Raw genomic sequence first — 19,995 nt, forward strand, 5'->3', positions numbered from 1 at the left:
TTTATTTTAAATTAAGTGTTAGACTTATTTACTTAACATGAGACAAGTTACCATGTTTAAACTAAGTTCCAAAGGTTCCTTCTGTGACTTATACGTAAAATGTTTTTTTCTCTACAGAATCAGTGAGTGGTTGTGCCACAGAAAACCTCTGCCAGGCTACCAATTACTACAGCAGTGATAGTTTGACAGCTGTGTTTGTAAACATCTCGTGTTCTAGAGCAAATATTATTGATATTGGAACCACTCATGGAAGTACTGTATATACAAGTGGGAATGCAGGAACCACCAATGGAAATTCCTGTTATTACTTTTTACGTTACTGTCACATTTCGATATCCAAAGACCCAGAACAGACGCCAAGGTCCCGGTCACAGCTTACGCTTCTGCTTATAACTACCACCTTTCACATAGGGGGGAGCCCTCCACTATTAGGAGGCCACCAGGTCCAAGTGAGAGATCCAAGGAGATGGTTCTGGGCAGGCAATGGAACTGAAACTTGTGAAAGGTATAAGAGAAAGAGTAGAGTGTAGTCGAGCAAATAGGCTTGGGTCAAAAAACAGGTCAGGGTCAGGTCAGGGCAGATTTCTTCCACAACTGACATATTAGGTTTTTCTTTGTTCCCTGAATTGTAGGAAGCGTTAGCACAACTTGTGGATCACACTGCACACTGTACTCCAGTTTCACTACTGGGACATTCTTGGAGTAGGTCATGCCATTTTTTTTTCACAAAAGGTCACAGCGAAATGCGTGATTGTGAAAAAAAATAAGTTTTATGAAATTCAGACGTTTAAAAAAGGAAAAATCTTGACACCTGAAACCAATCAAGATGCACCAGAAGTCAATGGCAAATGTATGATCAATAGGGATGCACCAAATCCAGGATTCTGTTCAGGATTCTGACTTTTTCAGCACGATTTGGATTCAGTCAAATCCTTGGGCCTGGCTGAACCAAATTCTAATTTTCATATGCAAATTAGGGGTGGGAATGGAAATCACGTGATTTTTTTGTCACAAAAGGAAGGAAAAAATATTTTCCCAATTTTTTGCTTTCCCGCCCCCTAATTTGCATAGGCAAATTAGGATTTGGATTTGGTTCAGTATTCAGCCAAATCTTTCACAAAGGATTCAGGGATTTGCTCGAATCCAAAATAGTGTATTTGCTGCATCCCTAATGATCAACATTGAAATAAGTTTGAGTTTAGTTTTCTAATCAAGTCTTTGTTACTGTGAAAAAAACTAACAGAATCATGTTTTTTTCCCGTTTATAAATATCATTTTTTCACAATGCCATTTTTTTTCTCAACCTCAAAAATAGAAGTTCAAAAAGAAGTTCATTGACCATATAAGGGCAAAAGGGTTCATGCATATCCTCATGGGCGGCACTAATGTTTATGATATAATATTTCAGAGTCACATGACACAAGTGACTATATGTTGTCATATAACCGTTGCCAACTCTCAGGCCTGTTGATAAGGATATGTTCTACAGAATATGCGTAGCATTTGTTAGAACTGAATAGTCCAACAGTATCAGTGGGAGTTCCTGGTTGCAGTGAAATCCACAAATTGTGAGCAACAGAACCACGACAAGGTCCTTCCTCAGTCTGTTGAAAAAAAATTGTAGGGGAGCTCATCCCCTTGTCCTTTGCTAGGACAATCCCCAAGGCTAACAGGGGGCTTACCTCTAAGAAGCACATCCTGAATGTCATAAAGATAATACACAGACCATATCTTCACATATACACACAGTACAAAGGTACAGTACAAATGCAAGTACATACAGAATAGTCATGTGCTGGTCAACTAAATTTCAACCCAACCCTAACCCGATCTGGCAACACTCACATCCCACCCTTACCTGGCATACTCCCCTTCTTATTTACCTGTGCCCACCCTACCCATTGTGATGTCACAGAATGGGATGGGCCTGCCCTATTATTATTATTAGCCAGAACCCGCCCACGCCCCAAGGACACGAGGTCGGCCCAAGCCCACTGGACACACGAGCTTTAGGCCGGACGCATATCACTAAAACCTGAGCTTTAGGAAGATCCCTCTTTTCTGACCTTGTTAACTAGAGACAATTCTCTGCAAAATAACTGTAACTTCAAACCTAGTTCTGAAATTCGGGTGAATGAACAACCTTGGAGTTGTGATAAACACGTTCCATTAATTTTAACGCATATAGCATTAACCTGGCGCAAAAAGACAATGCAAACAATTGTGAAATATATACTTACCCATTTATTCAGGGGTGCTTAAGGCTTTAGACCCAATGGTGACCCCTACCCTTACACTTACCTTATACTGGACAAGTGCACAAAAAAATGTACATCACATTCCAACTTGAACTCTTTTTTGTTTTTATACAGGTTGGCACGCACATACATGTGTAATAGTGTGTTACTATTGTTCAGTCTCATTTTAAATTAGAGAACACTATAAGAGGTTCCAAAAATACTTGCGTTACATATTTATCCAGTTGTCTTCAACTTTTGGACTCTTTAGTGACTTTGCACTAGTAAAGGGTCACCCATTGTAAATAACCTAATTAACTGTCCCCGACGATACGACGTGCAAAAAAACGATGCTAAGATCTAGGTGTCATATTAAGAAATAAAGTGGTGGAACATTTTTATAATACTGTAGTTTAAACGGTGAGGCTGTCGAACGCACTTTAGTAAAATGTTTGTTTAACAATGACATTTACTCTATTTTTATATCTATAACCTTCTATAGTTTTAATAGGGCCTGGGGGATTTTATATCATCTGTAGGTTTTCTCTTTGGCGACATAACTAGTGGAGCACACGCTAAACTGAATTAAAGATGCTTCATTGTAGACGGCGCATTCTTCATCTTCTTCTGATTTGTCAATTTCTCCCCACTTCGAACAAAATAGAGGCAGGCTTTGTTGGTTCTTAGTTTCTCTGAATTGGTAACTTCCCACACCAGCCAAAGGTATCACAGAAACACAAACCGGCAGTCACTTAACTGTCACTCAACTACAGCCAATCATTCAGCAGGTACAGCTCTTGCATCACATGGAACAGACGTGCAATGATTAATAATGGGTGGGAATGTGTTACAGATGCTTTAATAAATATTGGTATAAATTTCAGTATATGGTCACTCATTACCTAAACAATATGGAATATTTATTGTTTGACTTGGGAGCTATAGACGGTTTCTGTTTTGGAAATATTTTAGATTTGTGGGATTCCCCTGGTCTCCAATGAGGTTCAGCTCAACTACAGAGGCTCATTGTGACCAATTCATAAGAGAAATACATTAAAAGTTCACTCACAACTATTGGATCCAATTATAGGGAATATTTGGGTATTGTATATAAAAGCAGTTGTAACTGTGGGATAATGGTGGGCTATATGAGGATATACTTACAAGGAGGAGTAACTGTGGTCCATGGCCCTGTTGTAGTTTTGTTTGCTGAAGTTGTTGTAGGTGTTGCTGTTAAATAAATTAAGAAATTATCATTTTTGGTAACTGTTAATGCTGGTGTCTCCAATGTTTTCTACCTAAAAGGTATCCATTATTTTTTCCATAATCTGACACCAGCGTCAAAACGTGCAGCTTCACCGAGCAACGTCAGCGTGTGACGTGTGACATCATCTCGCACGTTTTGGTGTGAAAAGTTGACCATAAAAGGACGCCAGAGGCCTGTATCATAGGTTCTACTACTTAGTGTTCCTGGGTGTGATTATTTACTGAATTCCTGATCTTCGACCTTTGCCTGAATATTGACCTTGAAACCTTGCAGCCTGAATTGACCCTTGCCTGGATTGAAGACTCTTCTGCCTAAACCCTTTGTACCAAGAACTGTGTTATTTATACTTTGCTTCCTCCTTGGTCCGCACTGCAAGTTGTGCCTTCGGGTCCTGACAATTCCATTGGTATGCAACACTGAGCTCTAACACCTTACCCATCTTGAAAATAAATGAGCATTGCTAAATTTAATGAAATTCAAGTTAACAGGAACTTACTTATTCAACCTCTCATCTGTGCTTGAGAATAAGAATTGTTAAAGGACTTGAAAAGTCACATTCATGATGGGTTACCAGACATACATCACATTCAGTCGTTTGTATCAGTAAGGTTCAGCGCCTTCTAAAAATCCTAACCCTTTTTTCAGATTCAGCTGATCACTAAAATGCATGTAACTTTATGTACTAAACTGTTAAAACCTACAGATATTGTACCTGTTGATGTAGGCCAGACCGTTGTTGGTGTTGTTGATGTTGTTGATGTAGGCCTGACTGTTGTTGGTGTCGTTGTTGTTGATGTAGGCCTGACTGTTGTTGGTGTTGTTGATGTTGTTGATGTAGGCCTGACTGTTGTTGGTGTTGTTGTTGTTGTTGATGTAGGCCTGACTGTTGTTGGTGTCGTTGTTGATGTAGGCCAGAGTGTTGTTGGTGTAGGCCAGGTCGTCCTTGTTGTTGCTGTCTCCATTGTTGTGGTTTCTGCTTCAAAAAGATTTTTTTAAATAAATTTATGAAAATCATTTTTTATTCAGCTTTCAGTAACATACTAATTGCCTAGGTGCAACTGTATGATATAATAATTGTGTGGGTGAGAGGGAGAGAGCAGGTTTATGGAATACAGTGAAACCTCAATTTTACATCACCTGATTTTTTCCCCTCACTTTTTTGCGGTCCCACATATATATTATGCATAATAAATTTCCCTGATTTTACATGTTTTTATTCTAGTCCCATGTAAAATGGGGGTTCTACTTATTACACTGCAAATTGGATTGAATCTTGGATTGAATAAATATATCTATATACTCTAAGGAGCCTGTTTATTAAAAAATAGCTTTTTAATAAAATTTTTTATTTCATTTAGGTTTTCTGATCTTAAAGGGACTGATTACCTTTAAGTTAACTTTTAATACATTCCCCAGCTCTTACACTAAAATCTTGCAATGTTTATTAAAAAAATCTTTTTAATAAAAATTTTCATTTAGGTTTTCTGATCTTAAAGGGACGGATCAATTAACTTTTAGTATGTTATAGAATGGCCAATTCTCAGCAACTTTTCAATTGGCCTTCATGGTTTATTTTTAATAGTTTTTGAATTATTTGACTCTTTCCAACTTTCAAACAGGTTTCACTGACCCCATCTAAAAAGACAAATGCTCTGTAAGGCCATAAATGTATTGTTATTGCTACTTTTTATTACTCATCTGTCTGTTCAGGCTTCTCCTATTCATATTCCAGACTCTTATTCAAATCAATGCATGGTTGCTAGGGTAATTTGGACCCTAACAACCAGATTAGCAAAATTTCAAACTGGAGAGCTGCTGAATAAAAAGCTAAATAACTCAAAAACCACAAATAATATGAATGAAAACCAATTGCAAATTGTGTCAGAATATCTGCATCATAATACAAGTTAATCTAAAGATGAACCACTTTATATGTTCAATAGTCCTATATCAAAAGCAGAATGATAGAGTCTGGGGTGGCAGTGGATTTTATCTACTTAGACTTTGCTAAATCATTTGCTACAAATGTATGTATTTTTTACAAAGACATACCTGATTCCACAGAAAGCCATGTTACTGGTAAGAACCAATCCTCCCCTTTCTCTCACAGTTCATACAAACCATTCCTCACCTTGTTCCATTGTGAACTGATGGATTCTGGGACATTCAGTCCCAGTTCACAATGGAACAAGGCAGGGGATGGGTTGCATGAAAAAGTGAGCCTTGGGGGTGGTGGGAAATGGTTTCTGCAAGCACAGACGACCATGGTTTTCTTTCAGTGTGTGGAATCAGGAATGTCTGTGTAAAGCCACTTGCACTAACCACTCCCTTCCTCATTGATCTGGCAAAAGTACATAGTAGAAGGAAGAGTGACATTTTTTCTCTGTTTCCCTTAACTTGCACCCTAGGCAGTTGCCTACCATTCCGACCCCTTGTTCTTGCCCTGTGTCCATGCAAAACAAAAAAATGTATGTTTATTCATGGAAGTTCAGACGGGTTTATTATCTTTTCTACATATAGGTATGGGATCTATTATTCAGATTTTTGGGACCTGGATTTTCAAGATTAAAGGTTTTTCCACAACTGGGATTCAAAATGAATCAGTTAATAGTGCTGCTCCAGCAGAATTCTGCACTGAAATCCATTTCTCAAAAGAGCAAACAGATTTTTTTACATGGGGCTAGACATTTTGTCAATTTCCCAGCTGCCCCTGGTCATGTGACTTGTGCCTGCACTTTAGGAGAGCTTTCTGGTAGGCTGCTGTTTTTCCTTCTCAATGTAACTGCATGTGTCTCAGTGGGACATGGGTTTTTACTATTGAGTGTTGTTCTTAGATCTACCAGGCAGCTGTTATCTTGTGTTAGGGAGCTGTTATCTGGTTATCTTCCCATTGTTCTGTTGTTTGGCTGCTGTGGGGGAAAAGGGAGGGGGTGATATTACTCCAACTTGCAGTACAGCAGTAAAGAGTGATTGAAGTTTATCAGAGCACAAGTCACATGACTTGGGTCTGCTGGGAAATTGACAAAATGTCTAGCCCCATGTCAGATTTCAAAATTGAATATAAAAAAAATCTGTTTGCTCTTTTGAGAAATGGATTTCAGTACAGAATTCTGCTGGAGCAGCACTATTAACTGATTCATTTTGAAAAAAATATTTTTTCCCATGACAGTATCCCTTTAAGTCCCTCAGCTTTGCATAGTGGTGGTGCACAAATTCTCTGGAAAGCAGGGGGGTGTAAAATCCCAGAATCCATCATTTCACAATGGAAAAAGGCTAGGGATGGGTTGCATGAAAAGGTGAGCCTTGGCGGGTGGCAGAAAATGGTTTCTGCATGCACAGGCTACCATGATTTCTTTTCAGTGTGTGGAATCAGATAAGTCTATGTAAAACAAAAAAATATATATATTATTCATGGAAGTTCAAATGGCTTTTATTAGCTTTTTATACGTATAGACTTCACAATGGAGCAATGGAAGTAGGTGAGGGAGAGGGATTGGAGCACGGTGTGAGCCTTAGGTGGGGTGGGGAGAAGGAAGAGTCTCTGCAATCAGATTGCAGAGAATCAGATATTTCTGTGTAAAACCAAAAAAATGAACAACCCCTTGAAATGTTCAATAGTCTTATATCAAAAGCAGAATGCTAGTTTGTGGTGGCAGTGGATATTATATGCTTAGACTTTGCTAAATCATTTGCTACAAATGTTTGTATTTTTTACAAAGACATACCTGATTCCACAGAAAGCCATGTTACTGGTAAGAATCAACCCTCGCCTTACGCTCACAGTTTCATGCAAACCCTTCCTTGTCTTGTTCAATTGTGAACTGATGGATTCTGGGACATGAAGCCCCGGATCACAACAAGGAACAAGGCGAGGGATGGGTTGCATGAAAAGGTGAGCCTTGGTGGTGGTGGGAAATGGTTTCTGCAAGCACAGGCTACCATGGTTTCCGTTTAGTGTGTGGAATCAAGAATGTCTATGTAAAACAAAAAAGTGTATGTTTATTCATTGAAGTTCAGTTTGTGTATATTATCTTTTCTACATATAAGTATGGGATCTATTATTCAGGATTTTGGGGACCTGGTTATTCTGAATTAGAGTTTTTTCCACAATTGGGATTGCTATTGTGAAATATTTGGTATTTTTTTAGAAGCATATTTATTTTAGATTTGACGCCCTCTATAAATCTACAGTACTGCTAGGCATAAATATCCTAAAAATGCTTTCCCACGGGCAATAAAGTAAATCATCTGTAAATTTTAATCCCGTTTGCAGGATTCAGATTTGGTTAAATCTTTAGATTCAACTAATCACAAAATTCAGCTAACCACACAAATTCATGTTACTTTAAGGTACTAGGCAGCAAAAAGCTGCAGATAATGTACCTGTTGTTGTTGGCCAGTCCACCATTGTTGTCTCCGTTGTTGTGGATTCTGATGAACAAAGATTATTTTTTAAATGACTGCAAATCATTTTATTTTGTCATTCTCTTTAGCATATACAGTATCTAAAAATGTAGCATAAATGCAATATCTATATTCTTTTTTTTTAGAAGCATATTTATTTTAGATTTGTCTCTTTCTATAAATCTGCAATACAATACTGCTGGGGACAAATCTCCTAAAAAAGCTTTCCTACTGGCAATAAAGTAAATCACCAGTAGATTTCTATCCCTTTTGCCGGATTCAGATTTGGTTGAATCTTTAGATTCAACTAATCACAACATTTCATTAAATATTTGATTAAGCAATTCAGCTAATCACACAAATTCTTGTCACTTTAAGGTACTGGACAGCTGAAAGCTGCAGAAAATGTACCTGTTGTTGTTGTTGTTGGCCAGTCAATCATTGTTGTCTCCATTGTTGTGGATTCTGATGAACAAAGAATATTTTTAAAATGACTGCAAATAATTTTATTTTGTCATTCTCTTCAGCATATACAGTATCTAAAAATGTAGCATAAATGCAACCTCTATTTTTTTCATTTAAGTTTTCTGATCTCAAATGTTCAGTAGTCCTATATCAAAAGCAGAAGGATAGAGTCTAGGTGGCAGTGGATGTTATCTACTTAGACTTTGCTAAAGCATTTGATATAAATGTATGTATTTTTTCCAAAAACATACTTGATTCATTCTGCTGTCCATAGTGGTGGTGTACAGATTATCTGCAAATTAATGGGATGTAATGTCCCAGAATCCATAACTTGGGGGGTGATGGAAAACAGTTTCTGAAAGCACAGACTACCGTAGTTTCCTTTCAGAGTGTGTGGAAACAGGAATGTCTATGCAGCGGTAGGCCATAACATTTGGCCGCCAAGTCCACCCTCAGCAAACTTTTTTTTTGGAAAAAATACTTTCCCACTGGTAATAAAGTAAATCACCAGTAAATTTCAATCCCTTTGGCAGGATTCAGGTTTGGTTGAAACTTTAGATTCAACTAATCACAAAATTTGATTAAGCAATTCAGCTAATCACACAAATTCTTGTCACTTTAAGGTACTTGACAGCTGAAAGCTGCAGATAATGTACCTGTTGTTGTTGTTGGCCAGTCCATCATTGTTGTCTCCGTTGTTGTGGATTCTGATGAACAAAGATTATTTTTTAAATGAGTGCAAATCATTTTATTTTGTCATTCTCTTCAGCATATACAGTATCTAAAAATGTAGCATAAATGCAATATCTATATTCTTTTTTTAATTTAAGTTTTCTGATCTTAAATGTTCAATAGTCCTATATCAAAAGCAGAAGGATACAGTCTGGGTGGCAGTGGATGTTATCTACTTAGACTTTGCTAAAGCATTTGATATAAATGTATGTATTTTTTACAAAGTCATACTTGATTCCCTCTGCTGTCTACAGATGTAATGTCCCAGAATCCATCATTTCATAATGGAACATAGTAAGGGAAGGGTTGCATGAAAAGGTGAGCCTTGGGGTATGATTGAAAACAGTTTCTGCAAGCACAGACTACCATGGTATCCTTTCAGTGTGTGGAAATAGGAATGCCTATGCAGAGGTAGGCCATAACATTTGGTCGCCCAAATCCGCCTTCAGCAAAATTTTGCCCCCAATGCCAGGTCCTCTGATAATAAAAACAAAACCCACTTCCTGTCCTACATGGACTTGCCACTGCCACTTCCACTAGCCACTCTCATCCCCATTGCTCTATGCAGAAACACATAGTGGAAGGGAGAGTGCAATTTTGTCGCATTTTAATAGTGTCCCCCCTCTAAACTTGCACCCCAGGAAGTTGCCTACTCTTTCTACCCCTGTGTCTATGCAAAACAAGTTTATTTACATGTTTATTCATGGAAGTTCATATGTTTTTTTTTATCTTTTCTACAAATAAATATGTAGGATCTATTATTCAGATTTTTGGGACCTGGATTTTCAGATTAAATGTTTTTCCACAACTGAGATTACTACTGGTGATTATTTGAGATTTTACCATACGTTCACTAACATGCTAAGGCTCACTGCCTAGGGGCAACTGCATGGTGAATTGTGTGGTTCTATAGGATATATGGGATATTATCCTTCAAATTGGCTAATGCAATACATTCCCCAGCTCTTGCACTAAAATCTTGCAATGTATTTGGCATCTCTTAAAAGCCTGTTTATTAAAAATCAAGTTTTCTTCATGGTTTGAGAAAAATGCAGCAAAAATACAATCTGTATTTTTTTAATCTAAGATTTCTGATCTCAAATGTTCTGACGTCCTATAGCAAAAGCAGAAGGATAGACTGTGAGGTGGCAGTGGATGTTATCTACTTAGCCTTTACTAAAGCATTTTTTACAAGTTGTTATTCTAGTCCCTTGTGAAATGGGGGTTCTACTTATTACACTGTAAATTGGATTGAATCTTGGATTGAATAAATATGTATTTGCAAACTCTAAGGAGCCTGTATATTAAAAAAAACTTTCTAATAAAAACATTTTTTTTTCATTTAGGTTTTCTGATCTTAAAGGGACAGATCACCTTTAAGTTAACTTTTAGTATGTTATAGAATGGCCAATTCTAAGCAACTTTTCAATTGGCTTTCATGGTTTATTTTTAATAGTTTTTGAATTATTTTCTTCTTAGACTCTTTCCAACTTTCAAACAGGGGTCACTGACCCCATTTAAAAAGAGATATGCTCTGTAAGGCCATACATGTATTGGTAGTGCTACTTTTTATTACCCATCTTTCTATTCAGGCCCTCTCCTATTCATATTCCAGACTCTTATTCAAATCAGTGCATGGTTGCTAGGGTAATTTGGACCCTAGCAACCAGATTATCAAAATTGCAAACTTGAGAGCTGCTGAATAAAAAGCTAAATAACTCAAAAACCACAAATAATAAAAAATTAAAACCCAATTGCAAATTATGTCACAATGTAACACTCTGCATCATACTACATGTTAATTTAAAGGTGAACAACCCCCTTTAAATGTTCAGTAGTCCTATATCAAAAGAAGAATGATAGTTTAGGGTGGCAGTGGATGTTATTTTTTATAGTATATATTTTTTACAAAGACATACCTGATTCCACAGAAAGCCATGTTACTAGTAAGAATCACCCCTTTCCTTATGTTCACAGTTTCATGCAAACCCTTCCTCAGCTTGTTCTATTGTGAACTGATGGATTCTGGGACATGAAATCCCAGTTCACAATGGAACAAGGCAAGGGATGGGTTAGATGAAAAGGTGAACCTTGGGGGTGGTGGGAAATGGTGGGAAATGGTTTCTGCAAGCACAGGCTACCATGGCTTCCGTTCAGTGTGTGGAATCAAGAATGTCTATGTAAAACAAAAAAAGGGTATGTTTATTCATTGAAGTTTAGATTGTGTTTATTATCTTTTCTACATATAAGTATGGGATCTATAATTTCGGATTTTTGGGACCTAGATATTCTGAATTAGAGTTTTTTCCACAATTGGGATTACTATTGTGAAATAGTTGGGATTTTTTTAGAAGCATATTTATTTTAGATTTATCTCCTTCTATAAATCTGCAATACAATACTGCTGGGGACAAATCTCCTAAAAAAGCTTTCCTACTGGCAATAAAGTAAATCACCAGTAGATTTCTATCCCTTTTGCCGGATTCAGATTTGGTTGAATCTTTAGATTCAACTAATCACAACATTTCATTAAATATTTGATTAAGCAATTCAGCTAATTACACAAATTCTTGTCACTTTAAGGTACTGGACAGCTGAAAACTGCAGATAATGTACCTGTTGTTGTTGTTGTTGTTGGCCAGTCAATCATTGTTGTCTCCATTGTTGTAGATTCTGATGAACAAAGAATATTTTTAAAATGACTGCAAATAATTTTATTTTGTCATTTTCTTCAGCATATACAGTATCTAAAAATGTAGCATAATTGCAACCTCTATTTTTTTAATTTAAGTTTTCTGATCTCAAATGTTCAGTAGTCCTATATCAAAAGCAGAAGGATAGAGTCTAGGTGGCAGTGGATGTTATTTACTTAGACTTTGCTAAAGCATTTGATATAAATGTATGTATTTTTTCCAAAGAAATACTTGATTCATTCTGCTGTCCATAGTGGTGGTGTACAGATTATATGCAAATCAGTGGGATGTAATGTCCCAGAATCCATAACTTGGGGGGTGATGGAAAACAGTTTATGCAAGCACAGACTACCATAGTTTCCTTTCAGAGTGTGTGGAAACAGTAATGTCTATGCAGCCGTAGGCCATAACATTTGGCCGCCCAAGTCCACCCTCAGCAAACTTTTTTTTTGGAAAAAATACTTTCCCACTGGTAATAAAGTAAATCACCAGTAAATTTCAATCCCTTTTGCAGGATTCAGGATTGGTTGAAACTTTAGATTGAACTAATCACAAAATTTGATTAAGCAATTCAGCTAATCACACAAATTCTTGTCACTTTAAGGTACTGGACAGCTGAAAGCTGCAGATAATGTACCTGTTGTTGTTGTTGGCCAGTCCACCATTGTTGTCTCCGTTGTTGTGGATTCTGATGAACAAAGATTATTTTTTAAATGACTGCAAATCATTTTATTTTGCCATTCTCTTCAGCATATACAGAATCTAAAAATGTAGCATAAATGCAACCTCTATTTTTTTAATTTAAGTTTTCTGATCTTAAATGTTCAGTAGTCCTATATCAAAAGCAGAAGGATAGAGTCTGGGTGGCAGTGGATGTTATCTACTTAGACTTTGCTAAAGCATTTGATATAAATGTATTTATTTTTTACAAAGACATACTTGATTCATTCTGCTGTCCACTGTGGTGGTTTACAGATTATCTGCAAATCAGTGGGATGTAATGTCCCAGAATCCATAACTTGGGGGGTGATGGAAAACAGTTTCTGCAAGCACAGACTACCATAGTTTCCCTTCAGAGTGTGTGGAACCAGGAATGTCTATGCAGCGGTAGGCCATAACATTTGGCCGCCCAAGTCCAGCCTCAGAAAACTTTTTTTTTTGGAAAAAATACTTTCCCACTGGTAATAAAGTAAATCACCAGTAAATTTCAATCCCTTTTGCAAGATTCAGGTTTGGTTGAATCTTTAGATGCAACTAATCACAAAATTTGATTAAGCAATCCAGCTAATCACACACATTCTTGTCACTTTAAGGTACTGGACAGCTGAAAGATGCAGATAATGTACCTGTTGTTGTTGTTGTTGTTGGCCAGTCCATCATTGTTGTCTCCATTGTTGTGGATTCTGATGAACAAAGATTATTTTTTAAATGGCTGCAAATCATTTTATTTTTGTCATTCTCTTTAGCATATACAGTATCTAAAAATGTAGCATAAATGCAATATCTATATTCTTTTTTTAATTTAAGTTTTCTGATCTTAAATGTTCAATAGTCCTATATCAAAAGCAGAAGGATAGAGTCTGGGTGGCAGTGGATGTTATCTACTTAGACTTTGCTAAAGCATTTGATATAAATGTATGTATTTTTTACAAAGACATACTTGATTCCCTCTGCTGTCCACAGATGTAATGTCCCAGAATCCATCATTTCATAATGGAACATAGTAAGGGATGGGTTGCATGAAAAGGTGAGCCTTGGGGTATGATGGAAAACAGTTTCTGCAAGCACAGACTACCATTGTTTCAGTGTGTGGAAACAGGAATGTCTATGCAGAGGTAGGCCATAACAATCGGTCGCCCAAGTCCGCCCTCAGCAAGCTTTTGCCCCCAATGCCAGGTCCTCTGATAACAAAAACAAAACCCATTCCCTCTCCTACATGGACTTTGCCATTGCCACTTGCACTAGCCACTCTCATCCCCATTGCTCTATGCAGAAACACATAGTCGAAGGAAGAGTGCAACTTGCACCCTAGGCAGTTGCCTACTCTTTCTACCCCTGTGTCTATGCAAAACAAGTTTATTTACATGTTTATTCATGGAAGTTTATATGTGTTTTTTGATCTTTTCTACATATAAATATGTAGGATCTATTATTCAGATTTTTGGGACCTGGATTTTCAGATTAAATGTTTTTCCACAATTGAGATTACCACTGGTGAATATTTGAGATTTTTTGAAAAATATTTTCTTCAAATTTACCTCTACAAATCTACTCTAATGTGGGGCCAAATCGCATATAAAAAAGTAAATTGCCAGTAAATATGAATCTTTGTTGCAGGATTCAGATTTGTTTGAATGTTTAGATTAAGCCAATCACAAAATTTCACAAGAGAAATGATTCATCTGATCACACAAATTTACATTAATTGAAGGTACTGGACAGCTAAAAACGATAGATATTGTACCTGTTGTTGTTGTCTCCGTTGTTGTGGACTCTGATGAACAAAGATCATTTTTGTTAATTACTGCAAATCATTTTACTTTGTCATTCTCTTCAGCATCTATCTACCATACGTTCACTAACATGCTAAGGCTCACTGCCTAGGGGCAACTGCATGGTGAATTGTGTGGTTCTATAGGATATATGGATATATGGGATATTATCCTTCAAATTGGCTAATGCAATATATTCCCCAGATCTTGCACTAAAATCTTGCAATGTATTTGGCATCTCTTAAAAGCCTGTTTATTAAAAATCATGTTTTCTTCATGGTTTGAGAAAAATGTAGCAAAAATACAATCTGTATTTTTTTAATCTAAGATTTCTGATCTCAAATGTTCTGTAGTCCTATAGCAAAAGCAGAAGGATAGACTGTGAGGTGGCAGTGGATGTTATCTACTTAGACTTAAACATTTTTTACAAGTTGTTATTCTAGTCCCTTGTGAAATGGGGGTTCTACTTATTACACTGTAAATTGGATTGAATCTTGGATTGAATAAATATGTATTTGCAAACTCTAAGGAGCCTGTATATTAAAAAAAACTTTCTAATAAAAGTTTTTTTTTCATTTAGGTTTCTGATCTTAAAGGGACGGATCACCTTTAAGTTAACTTTTAGTATGTTATAGAACGGCCAATTCTAAGCAACTTTTCGATTGCCCTTCATGGTTTATTTTTCATAGTTTTTAAATTATTTTCTTCTTAGTTTCTTTCCAACTTTCAAACAGGGGTCACTGACCCCATCTAAAAAGAGATATGCTCTGTAAGGCCATACATGTATTGGTAGTGCTACTTTTTATTACCCATCTTTCTATTCAGGCCCTCTCCTATTCATATTCCAGACTCTTATTCAAATCAGTGCATGGTTGCTAGGGTAATTTGGACCCTAGCAACCAGATTATGAAAATTGCAAACTTGAGAGCTGCTGAATAAAAAGATAAATAACTCAAAAACCACAAATAATAAAAAATTAAAACCCAATTGCAAATTATGTCACAATGTAACACTCTGCATCATACTACATGTTAATTTAAAGGTGAACAACCCCTTTAAATGTTCAGTAGTCCTATATCAAAAGCAGAATGATAGTTTGGGGTGGCAGTGGATGTTATTTTTTATAGTATGTATTTTTTACAAAGGCATAACTGATTCCACAGAAAGCCATGTTACTAGTAAGAATCACCCCTTTCCTTATGCTCACAGTTTCATGCAAACCCTTCCTCATCTTGTTCTATTGTGAACTGATGGATTCTGGGACATGAAATCCCAGTTCACAATGGAACAAGGCAAGGGATGGGTTACATGAAAAGGTGAACCTTGGGGGTGGTGGGAAATGGTGGGAAATGGTTTCTGCAAGCACAGGCTACCATGGCTTCCGTTCAGTGTGTGGAATCAAGAATGTCTATGTAAAACAAAAAAAGGGTATGTTTATTCATTGAAGTTTAGATTGTGTTTATTATCTTTTCTACATATAAGTATGGGATCTATAATTTCAGATTTTTGGGACCTAGATATTCTGAATTAGAGTTTTTTCCACAATTGGGATTACTATTGTGAAATAGTTGGGATTTTTTTAGAAGCATATTTATTTTAGATTTGTCTCCTTCTATAAATCTGCAATACAATACTGCTGGGGACAAATCTTCTAAAAAAGCTTTCCTACTGGCAATAAAGTAAATCACCAGTAGATTTCTATCCCTTTTGCCGGATTCAGATTTGGTTGAATCTTTAGATTCAACTAATCACAACATTTCATTAAATATTTGATTAAGCAATTCAGCTAATCACACAAATTCTTGTCACTTTAAGGTACTGGACAGCTGAAAGCTGCAGATAATGTACCTGTTGTTGTTGTTGTAGGCCAGTCCACCATTGTTGTCTCCGTTGTTGTGGATTCTGATGAACAAAGATTATTTTTTAAATGACTGCAAATCATTTTATTTTGTCATTCTCTTCAGCATATACAGTATCTAAAAATGTAGCATAAATGCAATATCTATATTCTTTTTTTAATTTAAGTTTTCTGATCTCAAATGTTCAGTAGTCCTATTTCAAAAGCAGAAGGATAGAGTCTGGGGTAGCAGTGGATGTTATTTACTTAGACTTAGCTAAAGCATTTGATATAAATGTATGTAGTTTTTTCCAAAAACATACTTGATTCATTCTGCTGTCCATAGTGGTGGTGTACAGATTATCTGCAAATCAGTGGGATGTAATGTCCCAGAATCCATAACTTGGGGGGTGATGGAAAACAGTTTCTGCAAGCACAGACTACCGTAGTTTCCTTTCAGAGTGTGTGAAAACAGGAATGTCTATGCAGCGGTAGGCCATAACATTTGGCCGCCCAAGTCCACCCTCAGCAAACTTTTTTTTTTGAAAAAATACTTTCCCACTGGTAATATAGTAAATCACCAGTAAATTTCAATCCCTTTTGCAGGATTCAGGATTGGTTGAAACTTTAGATTGAACTAATCACAACATTTGATTAAGCAATTCAGCTAATCACACAAATTCTTGTCACTTTAAGGTACTGGACAGCTGAAAGCTGCAGATAATGTACCTGTTGTTGTTGTTGGCCAGTCCATCATTGTTGTCTCCGTTGTTGTGGATTCTGATGAACAAAGATTATTTTTTAAATGACTGCAAATCATTTTATTTTGTCATTCTCTTCAGCATATACAGTATCTAAAAATGTAGCATAAATGCAATATCTATATTCTTTTTCAATTTAAGTTTTCTGATCTCAAATGTTCAGTAGTCCTATTTCAAAAGCGGAGAGAATAGAGTCTGGGGTTGCAGTGGATGTTATTTACTTAGACTTTGCTAAAGCATTTGAAATAAATGTATGTATTTTTTACAAAGACATACTTGATTGCCTCTGCTGTCCACTGTGATGGTTTACAGATTATCTGTAAATCAGAGAGATGTAATGTCCCAGAATCCATCATTTCATAATGGAACATAGTAAAGGATGGGTTGCAAGAAAAGGTGAGCCTTGGGGTATGATGGAAAACAGTTTCTGCAAGCACAGACTACCATGGTATCCTTTCAGTGTGTGGAAACAGGAATGCCTATGCAGAGGTAGGCCATAACATTTGGTCGCCCAAGTCCGACTTCAGCAAAATTTTGCCCCCAATGCCAGGTCCTCTGACAACAGAAACAAAACCCACTCCCTCTCCTACATGGACTTTGCCACTGCCACTTGCACTAGCCACTCTCATCCCCATTGCTCTATGCAGAAACACATAGTGGAAGGGAGAGTGCAATTTTGTCTCATTTTAATAGTGTCCCCCCTCTAAACTTGCACCCTGGGCAGTTGCCTACTCTTTCTACCCCTGTGTCTATGCAAAACAAGTTTATTTACATGTTTATTCATGGAAGTTCATATGTGTTTTTTGATCTTTTCTACATATAAATATGTAGGATCTATTATTCAGATTTTTGGGACCTCGATTTTCAGATTAAATGTTTTTCCACAACTGAGATTACCACTGGTGAATATTTGAGATTTTTTGAAAAATATTTTCTTCAAATTTGTCTACCTCTACAAATCTACTCTAATGTGGGGCCAAATCACATACAATAAAGTAAATTGCCAGTAAATATGAATCTTTGTTGCAGGATTCAGATTTGTTTGAATGTTTAGATTAAGCCAATCACAAAATTTCACGTGAGAAATGATTCAGCCGATCACACAAATTTACATTAATTGAAGGTACTGGACAGCTAAAAACTATAGATATTGTACCTGTTGTTGTTGTCTCCGTTGTTGTGGACTCTGATGAACAAAGATCATTTTGTTAATTACTGCAAATCATTTTATTTTGTCATTCTCTTCAGCATCTATCTACCATACGTTCACTAACATGCTAAGGCTCACTGCCTAGGGGCAACTGCATGGTGAATTGTGTGGTTCTATAGGATATATGGGATATTATCCTTCAAATTGGCTAATGCAATACATTCCCCAGCTCTTGCACTAAAATCTTACAATGTATTTGGCATCTCTTAAAAGCCTGTTTATTAAAAATCATGTTTTCTTCATGGTTTGAGAAAAATGTAGCAAAAATACAATCTGTATTTTTTTAATCTAAGATTTCTGATCTCAAATGTTCTGTAGTCCTATAGCAAAAGCAGAAGGATAGACTGTGAGGTGGCAGTGGATGTTATCTACTTAGACTTAAACATTTTTTACAAGTTGTTATTCTAGTCCCTTGTGAAATGGGGGTTCTACTTATTACACTGTAAATTGGATTGAATCTTGGATTGAATAAATATGTATTTGCCAACTTTAAGGAGCCTGTTTATTATAAAAACTTTTTAATAAAAACATTTTTTTTCATTTAGGTTTTCTGATCTTAAATGGATGGATCATTTAAGTTAACTTTTAGTATGTTATAGAATAGCCAATTCTAAGCAACTTTTCAATTGGCCTTCATGGTTTATTTTTAATAGTTTTTGAATTATTTTTTTCTTAGACTCTTTCCAACTTTCAAACAGGGGTCACTGACCCCATCTAAAAAGACATCTGCTCTGTAAGGCCATACATGTATTGGTAGTGCTACTTTTTATTACCCATCTTTCTATTCAGGCCCTCTCCTATTCATATTCCAGACTCTTATTCAAATCAGTGCATGGTTGCTAGGGTAATTTGGACCCTAGCAACCAGATTATCAAAATTGCAAACTTGAGAGCTGCTTAATAAAAAGATAAATAACTCAAAAACCACAAATAATAAAAATTAAAACCCAATTGCAAATTATGTCAGAATGTAACACTCTGCATCATACTACGTGTTAATTTAAAGGTGAACAACCCATTTAAATGTTCAGTAGTCCTATATCAAAAGCAGAATGATAGTTTGGGGTGGCAGTGGATGTTATTTTTTATAGTATGTATTTTTTACAAAGACATACCTGATTCCACAGAAAGCCAAGTTACTAGTAAGAATCACCCCTTTCCTTATGCTCACAGTTTCATGCAAACCCTTCCTCATCTTGTTCTATTGTGAACTGATGGATTCTGGGACATGAAATCCCAGTTCACAATGGAACAAGGCAAGGGATGGGTTAGATGAAAAGGTGAACCTTGGGGGTGGTGGGAAATGGTGGGAAATGGTTTCTGCAAGCACAGGCTACCATGGCTTCCGTTCAGTGTGTGGAATCAAGAATGTCTATGTAAAACAAAAAAAGGGTATGTTTATTCATTGAAGTTTAGATTGTGTTTATTATCTTTTCTACATATAAGTATGGGATCTATAATTTCGGATTTTTGGGACCTAGATATTCTGAATTAGAGTTTTTTCCACAATTGGGATTACTATTGTGAAATAGTTGGGATTTTTTTAGAAGCATATTTATTTTAGATTTGTCTCCTTCTAAAAATCTGCAATACAATACTGCTGGGGACAAATCTTCTAAAAAAGCTTTCCTACTGGCAATAAAGTAAATCACCAGTAGATTTCTATCCCTTTTGCCGGATTCAGATTTGGTTGAATCTTTAGATTCAACTAATCACAACATTTAATTAAATATTTGATTAAGCAATTCAACTAATCACACAAATTCTTGTCACTTTAAGGTACTGGACAGCTGAAAGCTGCAGATAATGTACCTGTTGTTGTTGTTGTTGTTGGCCAGTCAATCATTGTTGTCTCCATTGTTGTGGATTCTGATGAACAAAGAATATTTTTAAAATGA

At 36.3% G+C, this 19,995-nt stretch overlaps 1 long non-coding RNA gene across 1 annotated transcript; it reads right to left on the reverse strand.

Moving 5' to 3' along the window:
* Positions 1-954: 954 nt before the first annotated feature.
* LOC108705702 lies at positions 955-12,508 on the reverse strand. The gene is made up of 3 exons (XR_005963095.1): positions 12,436-12,508; positions 4,217-4,477; positions 955-3,467 (listed from the first exon to the last, which is right to left on the reverse strand). It is a non-coding gene; the product is annotated as an uncharacterized LOC108705702 (long non-coding RNA).
* Between the last annotated feature and the right edge of the window lie 7,487 nt (positions 12,509-19,995).

Source organism: Xenopus laevis, chromosome 7S, assembly GCF_017654675.1.
Source record: "Xenopus laevis strain J_2021 chromosome 7S, Xenopus_laevis_v10.1, whole genome shotgun sequence".
NCBI classification, from domain to species: Eukaryota; Metazoa; Chordata; class Amphibia; order Anura; family Pipidae; genus Xenopus; species Xenopus laevis.